Raw genomic sequence first — 15,486 nt, 5'->3', positions numbered from 1 at the left:
CTCCAGGACCGGTGCACCCCTTCTTTAATGCAGTTTCTAAAATCAGAAAGAATTGAATTCAATGTTTTTTGTTCATTTTGCTTGTTTGTCGGATTTTGGGATGGACTCTTTGGCTTTGCTTTTCTTCTCCTCATTGGATTTTTCATGTTCAAAGTTGCAGAAGCCAGATTACAAGCTCATTTTGGTTCAACTTCAGCAACTGTGCATTGCATTGCCATGTAATGTGATGCAATGCTATCTTTCTAGCTCTCCCTTTTTACTTCCTTTTGGATAAACAGACATATTAGGCAAGCATTTTGGAGCTTTCACCTAAATAACTACAGGTGGTGAGATAAGCTGCACAATATAATTGACCTTTCAGTATATTGTTGCACACACACCATCTATTTAGCAAATGCCCTTGTTATCAACAGCAGCCTTTTAAACTCACCTGAGCTAACAGGTATGTGCGCTGGTTACTCTGCTGCGCTTAAAATTTCTTTTTTGGTTTGCTACAATGCCTTTTCTGAAACGTTGTCTCCTTCTGCTGGAACACTGACTTCTTTCATTTAATGCCTGCAGACTATAAAAGAGAACCCAACCCAAAAAGTTTGGTTGATTAGTCTGTGGCATTCTGTTAAACTGTTGCTTATGGCGGTCTCTGTGAGCTTCTCAGCGACATTCAGCCAGCCAGGTATCCTGCCTGCAGTAGATGGAATGTGGCAATGGAACGCTGGCTGCGCGTGTCATAATAGGCTCTGAGCCTTTATATACCTGTGCACAGCAGCAGCCACCTTCAGTCTGCTGCTGGACAGCCAGCAGCAGCAGCAGCAGGAGAGGTATGTAATCAGGAGCCCTCCTGCTAAGGGTAGACAGCTGCTCGTTCCACCCCACCCCCCGCCTTAATTGGTTCTCCTCCCTTCCAACGGTGTTGAGGCGGGTGGGAACAGCAGGGGGTGAAGGTGCTGTGTTTAAAGAGGTGGAGTTATGCAGATCTAAAACGCGTGGATTGCAGCAGCAGCAAGCCGAAAAGTGCAGGCATGTAAGGGATCTAGAGGTTGACAACATGTCTTCTTAACGGGAGTCCAGGAGCTCATCTCCACAAATGGACTTTTCAGGATCCTTGGGTGGCTCCGTAGTTTGAAACCAATTCTGGTTATCGCTTCTCGGCCTTTTGGCTAAGATCAAGTGTAGTATCTGTTCTTATCAGTTTAATATCTGATACGTCCCCTATCTGGGGACCATATATTAAATGGATTTTTAGAACAGGGAGATGGAAAAAGAGCTTGCTCTGTCCACTCCACGCATTGACCTGGTATTGCAGTATCTCCAGGACCGGTGCACCCCTTCTTTAATGCAGTTTCTAAAATCAGAAAGAATTGAATTCAATGTTTTTTGTTCATTTTGCTTGTTTGTCGGATTTTGGGATGGACTCTTTGGCTTTGCTTTTCTTCTCCTCATTGGATTTTTCATGTTCAAAGTTGCAGAAGCCAGATTACAAGCTCATTTTGGTTCAACTTCAGCAACTGTGCATTGCATTGCCATGTAATGTGATGCAATGCTATCTTTCTAGCTCTCCCTTTTTACTTCCTTTTGGATAAACAGACATATTAGGCAAGCATTTTGGAGCTTTCACCTAAATAACTACAGGTGGTGAGATAAGCTGCACAATATAATTGACCTTTCAGTATATTGTTGCACACACACCATCTATTTAGCAAATGCCCTTGTTATCAACAGCAGCCTTTTAAACTCACCTGAGCTAACAGGTATGTGCGCTGGTTACTCTGCTGCGCTTAAAATTTCTTTTTTGGTTTGCTACAATGCCTTTTCTGAAACGTTGTCTCCTTCTGCTGGAACACTGACTTCTTTCATTTAATGCCTGCAGACTATAAAAGAGAACCCAACCCAAAAAGTTTGGTTGATTAGTCTGTGGCATTCTGTTAAACTGTTGCTTATGGCGGTCTCTGTGAGCTTCTCAGCGACATTCAGCCAGCCAGGTATCCTGCCTGCAGTAGATGGAATGTGGCAATGGAACGCTGGCTGCGCGTGTCATAATAGGCTCTGAGCCTTTATATACCTGTGCACAGCAGCAGCCACCTTCAGTCTGCTGCTGGACAGCCAGCAGCAGCAGCAGCAGGAGAGGTATGTAATCAGGAGCCCTCCTGCTAAGGGTAGACAGCTGCTCGTTCCACCCCACCCCCCGCCTTAATTGGTTCTCCTCCCTTCCAACGGTGTTGAGGCGGGTGGGAACAGCAGGGGGTGAAGGTGCTGTGTTTAAAGAGGTGGAGTTATGCAGATCTAAAACGCGTGGATTGCAGCAGCAGCAAGCCGAAAAGTGCAGGCATGTAAGGGATCTAGAGGTTGACAACATGTCTTCTTAACGGGAGTCCAGGAGCTCATCTCCACAAATGGACTTTTCAGGATCCTTGGGTGGCTCCGTAGTTTGAAACCAATTCTGGTTATCGCTTCTCGGCCTTTTGGCTAAGATCAAGTGTAGTATCTGTTCTTATCAGTTTAATATCTGATACGTCCCCTATCTGGGGACCATATATTAAATGGATTTTTAGAACAGGGAGATGGAAAAAGAGCTTGCTCTGTCCACTCCACGCATTGACCTGGTATTGCAGTATCTCCAGGACCGGTGCACCCCTTCTTTAATGCAGTTTCTAAAATCAGAAAGAATTGAATTCAATGTTTTTTGTTCATTTTGCTTGTTTGTCGGATTTTGGGATGGACTCTTTGGCTTTGCTTTTCTTCTCCTCATTGGATTTTTCATGTTCAAAGTTGCAGAAGCCAGATTACAAGCTCATTTTGGTTCAACTTCAGCAACTGTGCATTGCATTGCCATGTAATGTGATGCAATGCTATCTTTCTAGCTCTCCCTTTTTACTTCCTTTTGGATAAACAGACATATTAGGCAAGCATTTTGGAGCTTTCACCTAAATAACTACAGGTGGTGAGATAAGCTGCACAATATAATTGACCTTTCAGTATATTGTTGCACACACACCATCTATTTAGCAAATGCCCTTGTTATCAACAGCAGCCTTTTAAACTCACCTGAGCTAACAGGTATGTGCGCTGGTTACTCTGCTGCGCTTAAAATTTCTTCTTTGGTTTGCTACAATGCCTTTTCTGAAACGTTGTCTCCTTCTGCTGGAACACTGACTTCTTTCATTTAATGCCTGCAGACTATAAAAGAGAACCCAACCCAAAAAGTTTGGTTGATTAGTCTGTGGCATTCTGTTAAACTGTTGCTTATGGCGGTCTCTGTGAGCTTCTCAGCGACATTCAGCCAGCCAGGTATCCTGCCTGCAGTAGATGGAATGTGGCAATGGAACGCTGGCTGCGCGTGTCATAATAGGCTCTGAGCCTTTATATACCTGTGCACAGCAGCAGCCACCTTCAGTCTGCTGCTGGACAGCCAGCAGCAGCAGCAGCAGGAGAGGTATGTAATCAGGAGCCCTCCTGCTAAGGGTAGACAGCTGCTCGTTCCACCCCACCCCCCGCCTTAATTGGTTCTCCTCCCTTCCAACGGTGTTGAGGCGGGTGGGAACAGCAGGGGGTGAAGGTGCTGTGTTTAAAGAGGTGGAGTTATGCAGATCTAAAACGCGTGGATTGCAGCAGCAGCAAGCCGAAAAGTGCAGGCATGTAAGGGATCTAGAGGTTGACAACATGTCTTCTTAACGGGAGTCCAGGAGCTCATCTCCACAAATGGACTTTTCAGGATCCTTGGGTGGCTCCGTAGTTTGAAACCAATTCTGGTTATCGCTTCTCGGCCTTTTGGCTAAGATCAAGTGCAGTGATCTAGCGGCTGCTGCCTTGGTCTTGGCTGAGAGGTGCTCGGGGTACCCGGCTCCTTGGCCTGGGGGGATCGCTCTGTTTTTCAGCAGGGCTTCACCTCCCTGCTGCTATTAGGGAGTCGGATTAGTCCCCGGGCAACGGGAGGCGATCATCTACCTGGCACTTCGGTGTTGAAGGTTTCTATTGAGAAGAGGAGAACCTGTTTGTGAAGAAGATGTCTGCAGCATCACATGAAGGAGAGGAAGATCATGTGCCTGAATTCGCTAAGGTGCAGAATTCTATTCGTTTGGTTGTTCAGGAGAACTTTCGAGATCAAAAGGATTTTAGGTATGTGATGAGTCAAGTTCTTGTGGATCTTTTTGGTTTGAAGACAGAAGAAGTGTTGGCGATAATGGACTACCCCAGGAGGGGTGTTTATGATATAGTTTTTGTTGACAAAGTTTTTTTTGAAGGATATCTAAGGAAAATGACTGCAAGCCAGGATAAAAGAATGGAGGGGATAAGTGTAATGCCACACTTCCCCGTTAGAGATAAATGGATCATTGTTAAAATGTACTCTCCATTGGTGGACGAAGAGGATGTTCTTACATTTTTGGAGTTTTTTTGTTTGTCAGTAACACCAAAAGGGAAGATTTATAATGAATTTGGTTTTTGGACTTCGAAGTGGAAATTTTTGGTCCGTTTCAAAGAAGATGAGCAGGGGACTGTGTTGCTTCCCCCAGCTAGGTTTAAGTTGGGTAATATAAATGGTGATATTTTTTTCAGTGGTATACCCACTTTTTGTCGAGTTTGTCGTCAATACGGGCATGGAAAGGAAAATTGTTCGGGTGGTGTATGTGGTTTTTGCAAAAAAGGTGATCATGAGTCAAAGGATTGTAAAGATCGGAGGAAGTGCAACTTGTGTCAGGAAGATACACATGTTTTTAAGAATTGCCCAAAGAGGAAAAGAAATAAAGAGAAGGAGGTAGTGGTTAAAAAGGTTTTGGTAGAGAGAAAGGAGGAAAGTGTAGAAAAGGTGTTGGTGGTAAAGGGAAAAGAAAGCAAACCTGTAGGAGTGCAGAGGGAGATGGAGAAAACAAGAGTAGATTGGGGGGATAGGGTAGAGAGTGAAATGGGAGGTGTAAGTCAGGGAACTGGCCGTGGTAAGGTTAAAAAGCAAGAAAAGAGAAAGGAACAGGAAGTGGAGGTGGCAATGGAAGAAAATATAGTTGTTTTTCAACAACCTATGTTTATAAAGAATGCAGAATATTTTAACCGGTTGTACCGTAAGTTGTATGATGAGAAACGTTTGGACTATCTTATAGAGAATGTTAGGAAAGAACTAATAAGAGATAAAAATGTTTTTTGTGTGAAATATAGAATACCAGATGGTGTATCGAAACAAGTTTTTTCAGCATCAAGGGTTGAAGATTTGTCCCTTAAGGTTCTGAGTTGGGTTGGGGTTCATGCTTTTGATAATGGTTACAAGTATTTTACTTGATGTTATTACTGTTGTTAATACAGTTATAATTTAATTTTTATTTTTTTGGTATCCATTCAGGTTCTGAAACATTTCTTTCTTTGTAAGTATTGTTGTATTTTTGTAATTTTTTTTTCTGACATTAAAAGTACCAAAACCTCATGATGATTTAAGTTGGAGTCCACGTCTTGTCTCCCTTTGGGGAGAAGAGGACTGTGGAGTGGACTTTAATTTTAACCTGAATAGGTTTTAAAAAAAAAAAAAAAAAAATCTGTTCTTATCAGTTTAATATCTGATACGTCCCCTATCTGGGGACCATATATTAAATGGATTTTTAGAACAGGGAGATGGAAAAAGAGCTTGCTCTGTCCACTCCACGCATTGACCTGGTATTGCAGTATCTCCAGGACCGGTGCACCCCTTCTTTAATGCAGTTTCTAAAATCAGAAAGAATTGAATTCAATGTTTTTTGTTCATTTTGCTTGTTTGTCGGATTTTGGGATGGACTCTTTGGCTTTGCTTTTCTTCTCCTCATTGGATTTTTCATGTTCAAAGTTGCAGAAGCCAGATTACAAGCTCATTTTGGTTCAACTTCAGCAACTGTGCATTGCATTGCCATGTAATGTGATGCAATGCTATCTTTCTAGCTCTCCCTTTTTACTTCCTTTTGGATAAACAGACATATTAGGCAAGCATTTTGGAGCTTTCACCTAAATAACTACAGGTGGTGAGATAAGCTGCACAATATAATTGACCTTTCAGTATATTGTTGCACACACACCATCTATTTAGCAAATGCCCTTGTTATCAACAGCAGCCTTTTAAACTCACCTGAGCTAACAGGTATGTGCGCTGGTTACTCTGCTGCGCTTAAAATTTCTTTTTTGGTTTGCTACAATGCCTTTTCTGAAACGTTGTCTCCTTCTGCTGGAACACTGACTTCTTTCATTTAATGCCTGCAGACTATAAAAGAGAACCCAACCCAAAAAGTTTGGTTGATTAGTCTGTGGCATTCTGTTAAACTGTTGCTTATGGCGGTCTCTGTGAGCTTCTCAGCGACATTCAGCCAGCCAGGTATCCTGCCTGCAGTAGATGGAATGTGGCAATGGAACGCTGGCTGCGCGTGTCATAATAGGCTCTGAGCCTTTATATACCTGTGCACAGCAGCAGCCACCTTCAGTCTGCTGCTGGACAGCCAGCAGCAGCAGCAGCAGGAGAGGTATGTAATCAGGAGCCCTCCTGCTAAGGGTAGACAGCTGCTCGTTCCACCCCACCCCCCGCCTTAATTGGTTCTCCTCCCTTCCAACGGTGTTGAGGCGGGTGGGAACAGCAGGGGGTGAAGGTGCTGTGTTTAAAGAGGTGGAGTTATGCAGATCTAAAACGCGTGGATTGCAGCAGCAGCAAGCCGAAAAGTGCAGGCATGTAAGGGATCTAGAGGTTGACAACATGTCTTCTTAACGGGAGTCCAGGAGCTCATCTCCACAAATGGACTTTTCAGGATCCTTGGGTGGCTCCGTAGTTTGAAACCAATTCTGGTTATCGCTTCTCGGCCTTTTGGCTAAGATCAAGTGTAGTATCTGTTCTTATCAGTTTAATATCTGATACGTCCCCTATCTGGGGACCATATATTAAATGGATTTTTAGAACAGGGAGATGGAAAAAGAGCTTGCTCTGTCCACTCCACGCATTGACCTGGTATTGCAGTATCTCCAGGACCGGTGCACCCCTTCTTTAATGCAGTTTCTAAAATCAGAAAGAATTGAATTCAATGTTTTTTGTTCATTTTGCTTGTTTGTCGGATTTTGGGATGGACTCTTTGGCTTTGCTTTTCTTCTCCTCATTGGATTTTTCATGTTCAAAGTTGCAGAAGCCAGATTACAAGCTCATTTTGGTTCAACTTCAGCAACTGTGCATTGCATTGCCATGTAATGTGATGCAATGCTATCTTTCTAGCTCTCCCTTTTTACTTCCTTTTGGATAAACAGACATATTAGGCAAGCATTTTGGAGCTTTCACCTAAATAACTACAGGTGGTGAGATAAGCTGCACAATATAATTGACCTTTCAGTATATTGTTGCACACACACCATCTATTTAGCAAATGCCCTTGTTATCAACAGCAGCCTTTTAAACTCACCTGAGCTAACAGGTATGTGCGCTGGTTACTCTGCTGCGCTTAAAATTTCTTTTTTGGTTTGCTACAATGCCTTTTCTGAAACGTTGTCTCCTTCTGCTGGAACACTGACTTCTTTCATTTAATGCCTGCAGACTATAAAAGAGAACCCAACCCAAAAAGTTTGGTTGATTAGTCTGTGGCATTCTGTTAAACTGTTGCTTATGGCGGTCTCTGTGAGCTTCTCAGCGACATTCAGCCAGCCAGGTATCCTGCCTGCAGTAGATGGAATGTGGCAATGGAACGCTGGCTGCGCGTGTCATAATAGGCTCTGAGCCTTTATATACCTGTGCACAGCAGCAGCCACCTTCAGTCTGCTGCTGGACAGCCAGCAGCAGCAGCAGCAGGAGAGGTATGTAATCAGGAGCCCTCCTGCTAAGGGTAGACAGCTGCTCGTTCCACCCCACCCCCCGCCTTAATTGGTTCTCCTCCCTTCCAACGGTGTTGAGGCGGGTGGGAACAGCAGGGGGTGAAGGTGCTGTGTTTAAAGAGGTGGAGTTATGCAGATCTAAAACGCGTGGATTGCAGCAGCAGCAAGCCGAAAAGTGCAGGCATGTAAGGGATCTAGAGGTTGACAACATGTCTTCTTAACGGGAGTCCAGGAGCTCATCTCCACAAATGGACTTTTCAGGATCCTTGGGTGGCTCCGTAGTTTGAAACCAATTCTGGTTATCGCTTCTCGGCCTTTTGGCTAAGATCAAGTGCAGTGATCTAGCGGCTGCTGCCTTGGTCTTGGCTGAGAGGTGCTCGGGGTACCCGGCTCCTTGGCCTGGGGGGATCGCTCTGTTTTTCAGCAGGGCTTCACCTCCCTGCTGCTATTAGGGAGTCGGATTAGTCCCCGGGCAACGGGAGGCGATCATCTACCTGGCACTTCGGTGTTGAAGGTTTCTATTGAGAAGAGGAGAACCTGTTTGTGAAGAAGATGTCTGCAGCATCACATGAAGGAGAGGAAGATCATGTGCCTGAATTCGCTAAGGTGCAGAATTCTATTCGTTTGGTTGTTCAGGAGAACTTTCGAGATCAAAAGGATTTTAGGTATGTGATGAGTCAAGTTCTTGTGGATCTTTTTGGTTTGAAGACAGAAGAAGTGTTGGCGATAATGGACTACCCCAGGAGGGGTGTTTATGATATAGTTTTTGTTGACAAAGTTTTTTTTGAAGGATATCTAAGGAAAATGACTGCAAGCCAGGATAAAAGAATGGAGGGGATAAGTGTAATGCCACACTTCCCCGTTAGAGATAAATGGATCATTGTTAAAATGTACTCTCCATTGGTGGACGAAGAGGATGTTCTTACATTTTTGGAGTTTTTTTGTTTGTCAGTAACACCAAAAGGGAAGATTTATAATGAATTTGGTTTTTGGACTTCGAAGTGGAAATTTTTGGTCCGTTTCAAAGAAGATGAGCAGGGGACTGTGTTGCTTCCCCCAGCTAGGTTTAAGTTGGGTAATATAAATGGTGATATTTTTTTCAGTGGTATACCCACTTTTTGTCGAGTTTGTCGTCAATACGGGCATGGAAAGGAAAATTGTTCGGGTGGTGTATGTGGTTTTTGCAAAAAAGGTGATCATGAGTCAAAGGATTGTAAAGATCGGAGGAAGTGCAACTTGTGTCAGGAAGATACGCATGTTTTTAAGAATTGCCCAAAGAGGAAAAGAAATAAAGAGAAGGAGGTAGTGGTTAAAAAGGTTTTGGTAGAGAGAAAGGAGGAAAGTGTAGAAAAGGTGTTGGTGGTAAAGGGAAAAGAAAGCAAACCTGTAGGAGTGCAGAGGGAGATGGAGAAAACAAGAGTAGATTGGGGGGATAGGGTAGAGAGTGAAATGGGAGGTGTAAGTCAGGGAACTGGCCGTGGTAAGGTTAAAAAGCAAGAAAAGAGAAAGGAACAGGAAGTGGAGGTGGCAATGGAAGAAAATATAGTTGTTTTTCAACAACCTATGTTTATAAAGAATGCAGAATATTTTAACCGGTTGTACCGTAAGTTGTATGATGAGAAACGTTTGGACTATCTTATAGAGAATGTTAGGAAAGAACTAATAAGAGATAAAAATGTTTTTTGTGTGAAATATAGAATACCAGATGGTGTATCGAAACAAGTTTTTTCAGCATCAAGGGTTGAAGATTTGTCCCTTAAGGTTCTGAGTTGGGTTGGGGTTCATGCTTTTGATAATGGTTACAAGTATTTTACTTGATGTTATTACTGTTGTTAATACAGTTATAATTTAATTTTTATTTTTTTGGTATCCATTCAGGTTCTGAAACATTTCTTTCTTTGTAAGTATTGTTGTATTTTTGTAATTTTTTTTTCTGACATTAAAAGTACCAAAACCTGATGATGATTTAAGTTGGAGTCCACGTCTTGTCTCCCTTTGGGGAGAAGAGGACTGTGGAGTGGACTTTAATTTTAACCTGAATAGGTTTTAAAAAAAAAAAAAAAAAAATCTGTTCTTATCAGTTTAATATCTGATACGTCCCCTATCTGGGGACCATATATTAAATGGATTTTTAGAACAGGGAGATGGAAAAAGAGCTTGCTCTGTCCACTCCACGCATTGACCTGGTATTGCAGTATCTCCAGGACCGGTGCACCCCTTCTTTAATGCAGTTTCTAAAATCAGAAAGAATTGAATTCAATGTTTTTTGTTCATTTTGCTTGTTTGTCGGATTTTGGGATGGACTCTTTGGCTTTGCTTTTCTTCTCCTCATTGGATTTTTCATGTTCAAAGTTGCAGAAGCCAGATTACAAGCTCATTTTGGTTCAACTTCAGCAACTGTGCATTGCATTGCCATGTAATGTGATGCAATGCTATCTTTCTAGCTCTCCCTTTTTACTTCCTTTTGGATAAACAGACATATTAGGCAAGCATTTTGGAGCTTTCACCTAAATAACTACAGGTGGTGAGATAAGCTGCACAATATAATTGACCTTTCAGTATATTGTTGCACACACACCATCTATTTAGCAAATGCCCTTGTTATCAACAGCAGCCTTTTAAACTCACCTGAGCTAACAGGTATGTGCGCTGGTTACTCTGCTGCGCTTAAAATTTCTTTTTTGGTTTGCTACAATGCCTCTTCTGAAACGTTGTCTCCTTCTGCTGGAACACTGACTTCTTTCATTTAATGCCTGCAGACTATAAAAGAGAACCCAACCCAAAAAGTTTGGTTGATTAGTCTGTGGCATTCTGTTAAACTGTTGCTTATGGCGGTCTCTGTGAGCTTCTCAGCGACATTCAGCCAGCCAGGTATCCTGCCTGCAGTAGATGGAATGTGGCAATGGAACGCTGGCTGCGCGTGTCATAATAGGCTCTGAGCCTTTATATACCTGTGCACAGCAGCAGCCACCTTCAGTCTGCTGCTGGACAGCCAGCAGCAGCAGCAGCAGGAGAGGTATGTAATCAGGAGCCCTCCTGCTAAGGGTAGACAGCTGCTCGTTCCACCCCACCCCCCGCCTTAATTGGTTCTCCTCCCTTCCAACGGTGTTGAGGCGGGTGGGAACAGCAGGGGGTGAAGGTGCTGTGTTTAAAGAGGTGGAGTTATGCAGATCTAAAACGCGTGGATTGCAGCAGCAGCAAGCCGAAAAGTGCAGGCATGTAAGGGATCTAGAGGTTGACAACATGTCTTCTTAACGGGAGTCCAGGAGCTCATCTCCACAAATGGACTTTTCAGGATCCTTGGGTGGCTCCGTAGTTTGAAACCAATTCTGGTTATTGCTTCTCGGCCTTTTGGCTAAGATCAAGTGTAGTATCTGTTCTTATCAGTTTAATATCTGATACGTCCCCTATCTGGGGACCATATATTAAATGGATTTTTAGAACAGGGAGATGGAAAAAGAGCTTGCTCTGTCCACTCCACGCATTGACCTGGTATTGCAGTATCTCCAGGACCGGTGCACCCCTTCTTTAATGCAGTTTCTAAAATCAGAAAGAATTGAATTCAATGTTTTTTGTTCATTTTGCTTGTTTGTCGGATTTTGGGATGGACTCTTTGGCTTTGCTTTTCTTCTCCTCATTGGATTTTTCATGTTCAAAGTTGCAGAAGCCAGATTACAAGCTCATTTTGGTTCAACTTCAGCAACTGTGCATTGCATTGCCATGTAATGTGATGCAATGCTATCTTTCTAGCTCTCCCTTTTTACTTCCTTTTGGATAAACAGACATATTAGGCAAGCATTTTGGAGCTTTCACCTAAATAACTACAGGTGGTGAGATAAGCTGCACAATATAATTGACCTTTCAGTATATTGTTGCACACACACCATCTATTTAGCAAATGCCCTTGTTATCAACAGCAGCCTTTTAAACTCACCTGAGCTAACAGGTATGTGCGCTGGTTACTCTGCTGCGCTTAAAATTTCTTTTTTGGTTTGCTACAATGCCTTTTCTGAAACGTTGTCTCCTTCTGCTGGAACACTGACTTCTTTCATTTAATGCCTGCAGACTATAAAAGAGAACCCAACCCAAAAAGTTTGGTTGATTAGTCTGTGGCATTCTGTTAAACTGTTGCTTATGGCGGTCTCTGTGAGCTTCTCAGCGACATTCAGCCAGCCAGGTATCCTGCCTGCAGTAGATGGAATGTGGCAATGGAACGCTGGCTGCGCGTGTCATAATAGGCTCTGAGCCTTTATATACCTGTGCACAGCAGCAGCCACCTTCAGTCTGCTGCTGGACAGCCAGCAGCAGCAGCAGCAGGAGAGGTATGTAATCAGGAGCCCTCCTGCTAAGGGTAGACAGCTGCTCGTTCCACCCCACCCCCCGCCTTAATTGGTTCTCCTCCCTTCCAACGGTGTTGAGGCGGGTGGGAACAGCAGGGGGTGAAGGTGCTGTGTTTAAAGAGGTGGAGTTATGCAGATCTAAAACGCGTGGATTGCAGCAGCAGCAAGCCGAAAAGTGCAGGCATGTAAGGGATCTAGAGGTTGACAACATGTCTTCTTAACGGGAGTCCAGGAGCTCATCTCCACAAATGGACTTTTCAGGATCCTTGGGTGGCTCCGTAGTTTGAAACCAATTCTGGTTATCGCTTCTCGGCCTTTTGGCTAAGATCAAGTGTAGTATCTGTTCTTATCAGTTTAATATCTGATACGTCCCCTATCTGGGGACCGTATATTAAATGGATTTTTAGAACAGGGAGATGGAAAAAGAGCTTGCTCTGTCCACTCCACGCATTGACCTGGTATTGCAGTATCTCCAGGACCGGTGCACCCCTTCTTTAATGCAGTTTCTAAAATCAGAAAGAATTGAATTCAATGTTTTTTGTTCATTTTGCTTGTTTGTCGGATTTTGGGATGGACTCTTTGGCTTTGCTTTTCTTCTCCTCATTGGATTTTTCATGTTCAAAGTTGCAGAAGCCAGATTACAAGCTCATTTTGGTTCAACTTCAGCAACTGTGCATTGCATTGCCATGTAATGTGATGCAATGCTATCTTTCTAGCTCTCCCTTTTTACTTCCTTTTGGATAAACAGACATATTAGGCAAGCATTTTGGAGCTTTCACCTAAATAACTACAGGTGGTGAGATAAGCTGCACAATATAATTGACCTTTCAGTATATTGTTGCACACACACCATCTATTTAGCAAATGCCCTTGTTATCAACAGCAGCCTTTTAAACTCACCTGAGCTAACAGGTATGTGCGCTGGTTACTCTGCTGCGCTTAAAATTTCTTTTTTGGTTTGCTACAATGCCTTTTCTGAAACGTTGTCTCCTTCTGCTGGAACACTGACTTCTTTCATTTAATGCCTGCAGACTATAAAAGAGAACCCAACCCAAAAAGTTTGGTTGATTAGTCTGTGGCATTCTGTTAAACTGTTGCTTATGGCGGTCTCTGTGAGCTTCTCAGCGACATTCAGCCAGCCAGGTATCCTGCCTGCAGTAGATGGAATGTGGCAATGGAACGCTGGCTGCGCGTGTCATAATAGGCTCTGAGCCTTTATATACCTGTGCACAGCAGCAGCCACCTTCAGTCTGCTGCTGGACAGCCAGCAGCAGCAGCAGCAGGAGAGGTATGTAATCAGGAGCCCTCCTGCTAAGGGTAGACAGCTGCTCGTTCCACCCCACCCCCCGCCTTAATTGGTTCTCCTCCCTTCCAACGGTGTTGAGGCGGGTGGGAACAGCAGGGGGTGAAGGTGCTGTGTTTAAAGAGGTGGAGTTATGCAGATCTAAAACGCGTGGATTGCAGCAGCAGCAAGCCGAAAAGTGCAGGCATGTAAGGGATCTAGAGGTTGACAACATGTCTTCTTAACGGGAGTCCAGGAGCTCATCTCCACAAATGGACTTTTCAGGATCCTTGGGTGGCTCCGTAGTTTGAAACCAATTCTGGTTATCGCTTCTCGGCCTTTTGGCTAAGATCAAGTGTAGTATCTGTTCTTATCAGTTTAATATCTGATACGTCCCCTATCTGGGGACCATATATTAAATGGATTTTTAGAACAGGGAGATGGAAAAAGAGCTTGCTCTGTCCACTCCACGCATTGACCTGGTATTGCAGTATCTCCAGGACCGGTGCACCCCTTCTTTAATGCAGTTTCTAAAATCAGAAAGAATTGAATTCAATGTTTTTTGTTCATTTTGCTTGTTTGTCGGATTTTGGGATGGACTCTTTGGCTTTGCTTTTCTTCTCCTCATTGGATTTTTCATGTTCAAAGTTGCAGAAGCCAGATTACAAGCTCATTTTGGTTCAACTTCAGCAACTGTGCATTGCATTGCCATGTAATGTGATGCAATGCTATCTTTCTAGCTCTCCCTTTTTACTTCCTGTTGGATAAACAGACATATTAGGCAAGCATTTTGGAGCTTTCACCTAAATAACTACAGGTGGTGAGATAAGCTGCACAATATAATTGACCTTTCAGTATATTGTTGCACACACACCATCTATTTAGCAAATGCCCTTGTTATCAACAGCAGCCTTTTAAACTCACCTGAGCTAACAGGTATGTGCGCTGGTTACTCTGCTGCGCTTAAAATTTCTTTTTTGGTTTGCTACAATGCCTTTTCTGAAACGTTGTCTCCTTCTGCTGGAACACTGACTTCTTTCATTTAATGCCTGCAGACTATAAAAGAGAACCCAACCCAAAAAGTTTGGTTGATTAGTCTGTGGCATTCTGTTAAACTGTTGCTTATGGCGGTCTCTGTGAGCTTCTCAGCGACATTCAGCCAGCCAGGTATCCTGCCTGCAGTAGATGGAATGTGGCAATGGAACGCTGGCTGCGCGTGTCATAATAGGCTCTGAGCCTTTATATACCTGTGCACAGCAGCAGCCACCTTCAGTCTGCTGCTGGACAGCCAGCAGCAGCAGCAGCAGGAGAGGTATGTAATCAGGAGCCCTCCTGCTAAGGGTAGACAGCTGCTCGTTCCACCCCACCCCCCGCCTTAATTGGTTCTCCTCCCTTCCAACGGTGTTGAGGCGGGTGGGAACAGCAGGGGGTGAAGGTGCTGTGTTTAAAGAGGTGGAGTTATGCAGATCTAAAACGCGTGGATTGCAGCAGCAGCAAGCCGAAAAGTGCAGGCATGTAAGGGATCTAGAGGTTGACAACATGTCTTCTTAACGGGAGTCCAGAAGCTCATCTCCACAAATGGACTTTTCAGGATCCTTGGGTGGCTCCGTAGTTTGAAACCAATTCTGGTTATCGCTTCTCGGCCTTTTGGCTAAGATCAAGTGTAGTATCTGTTCTTATCAGTTTAATATCTGATACGTCCCCTATCTGGGGACCATATATTAAATGGATTTTTAGAACAGGGAGATGGAAAAAGAGCTTGCTCTGTCCACTCCACGCATTGACCTGGTATTGCAGTATCTCCAGGACCGGTGCACCCCTTCTTTAATGCAGTTTCTAAAATCAGAAAGAATTGAATTCAATGTTTTTTGTTCATTTTGCTTGTTTGTCGGATTTTGGGATGGACTCTTTGGCTTTGCTTTTCTTCTCCTCATTGGATTTTTCATGTTCAAAGTTGCAGAAGCCAGATTACAAGCTCATTTTGGTTCAACTTCAGCAACTGTGCATTGCATTGCCATGTAATGTGATGCAATGCTATCTTTCTAGCTCTCCCTTTTTACTTCCTTTTGGATAAAC

General features: G+C 43.6%; 7 non-coding genes and 2 pseudogenes across 7 annotated transcripts; all 9 read left to right on the top strand.

Annotated features, from left to right (window-relative positions):
• The first annotated feature begins 1,137 nt into the window (after positions 1–1,137).
• LOC141241827 (U2 spliceosomal RNA) lies at positions 1,138–1,328 on the top strand. Its single transcript, XR_012306521.1, has one exon. It is a non-coding gene; the product is annotated as a U2 spliceosomal RNA (small nuclear RNA).
• Positions 1,329–2,443: 1,115 nt separating this feature from the next.
• Positions 2,444–2,634, top strand: LOC141241826 (U2 spliceosomal RNA). The gene has a single exon (XR_012306520.1). It is a non-coding gene; the product is annotated as a U2 spliceosomal RNA (small nuclear RNA).
• A 2,853-nt stretch (positions 2,635–5,487) lies between these two features.
• LOC141241897 (U2 spliceosomal RNA) lies at positions 5,488–5,668 on the top strand (annotated as a pseudogene).
• A 1,115-nt stretch (positions 5,669–6,783) lies between these two features.
• LOC141241825 (U2 spliceosomal RNA) lies at positions 6,784–6,974 on the top strand. Its single transcript, XR_012306519.1, has one exon. It is a non-coding gene; the product is annotated as a U2 spliceosomal RNA (small nuclear RNA).
• Positions 6,975–9,827: 2,853 nt separating this feature from the next.
• On the top strand, positions 9,828–10,008 carry LOC141241896 (U2 spliceosomal RNA; annotated as a pseudogene).
• Positions 10,009–11,123: 1,115 nt separating this feature from the next.
• On the top strand, positions 11,124–11,314 carry LOC141241833 (U2 spliceosomal RNA). The gene has a single exon (XR_012306527.1). It is a non-coding gene; the product is annotated as a U2 spliceosomal RNA (small nuclear RNA).
• Positions 11,315–12,429: 1,115 nt separating this feature from the next.
• Positions 12,430–12,620, top strand: LOC141241838 (U2 spliceosomal RNA). The gene has a single exon (XR_012306532.1). It is a non-coding gene; the product is annotated as a U2 spliceosomal RNA (small nuclear RNA).
• A 1,115-nt stretch (positions 12,621–13,735) lies between these two features.
• Positions 13,736–13,926, top strand: LOC141241824 (U2 spliceosomal RNA). The gene has a single exon (XR_012306518.1). It is a non-coding gene; the product is annotated as a U2 spliceosomal RNA (small nuclear RNA).
• Positions 13,927–15,041: 1,115 nt separating this feature from the next.
• Positions 15,042–15,232, top strand: LOC141241823 (U2 spliceosomal RNA). The gene has a single exon (XR_012306517.1). It is a non-coding gene; the product is annotated as a U2 spliceosomal RNA (small nuclear RNA).
• Positions 15,233–15,486: the final 254 nt, after the last annotated feature.

The sequence above is a fragment of the Phyllobates terribilis genome, unplaced genomic scaffold (genome assembly GCF_046119375.1).
Source record: "Phyllobates terribilis strain yellow unplaced genomic scaffold, ASM4611937v1 Scaffold_1024__1_contigs__length_465996, whole genome shotgun sequence".
Lineage (NCBI taxonomy): Eukaryota > Metazoa > Chordata > Amphibia > Anura > Dendrobatidae > Phyllobates > Phyllobates terribilis.
The sequence above is the reverse complement of the archived record's forward strand: the minus strand, read 5'-3'. Positions and strand labels throughout refer to the sequence as shown.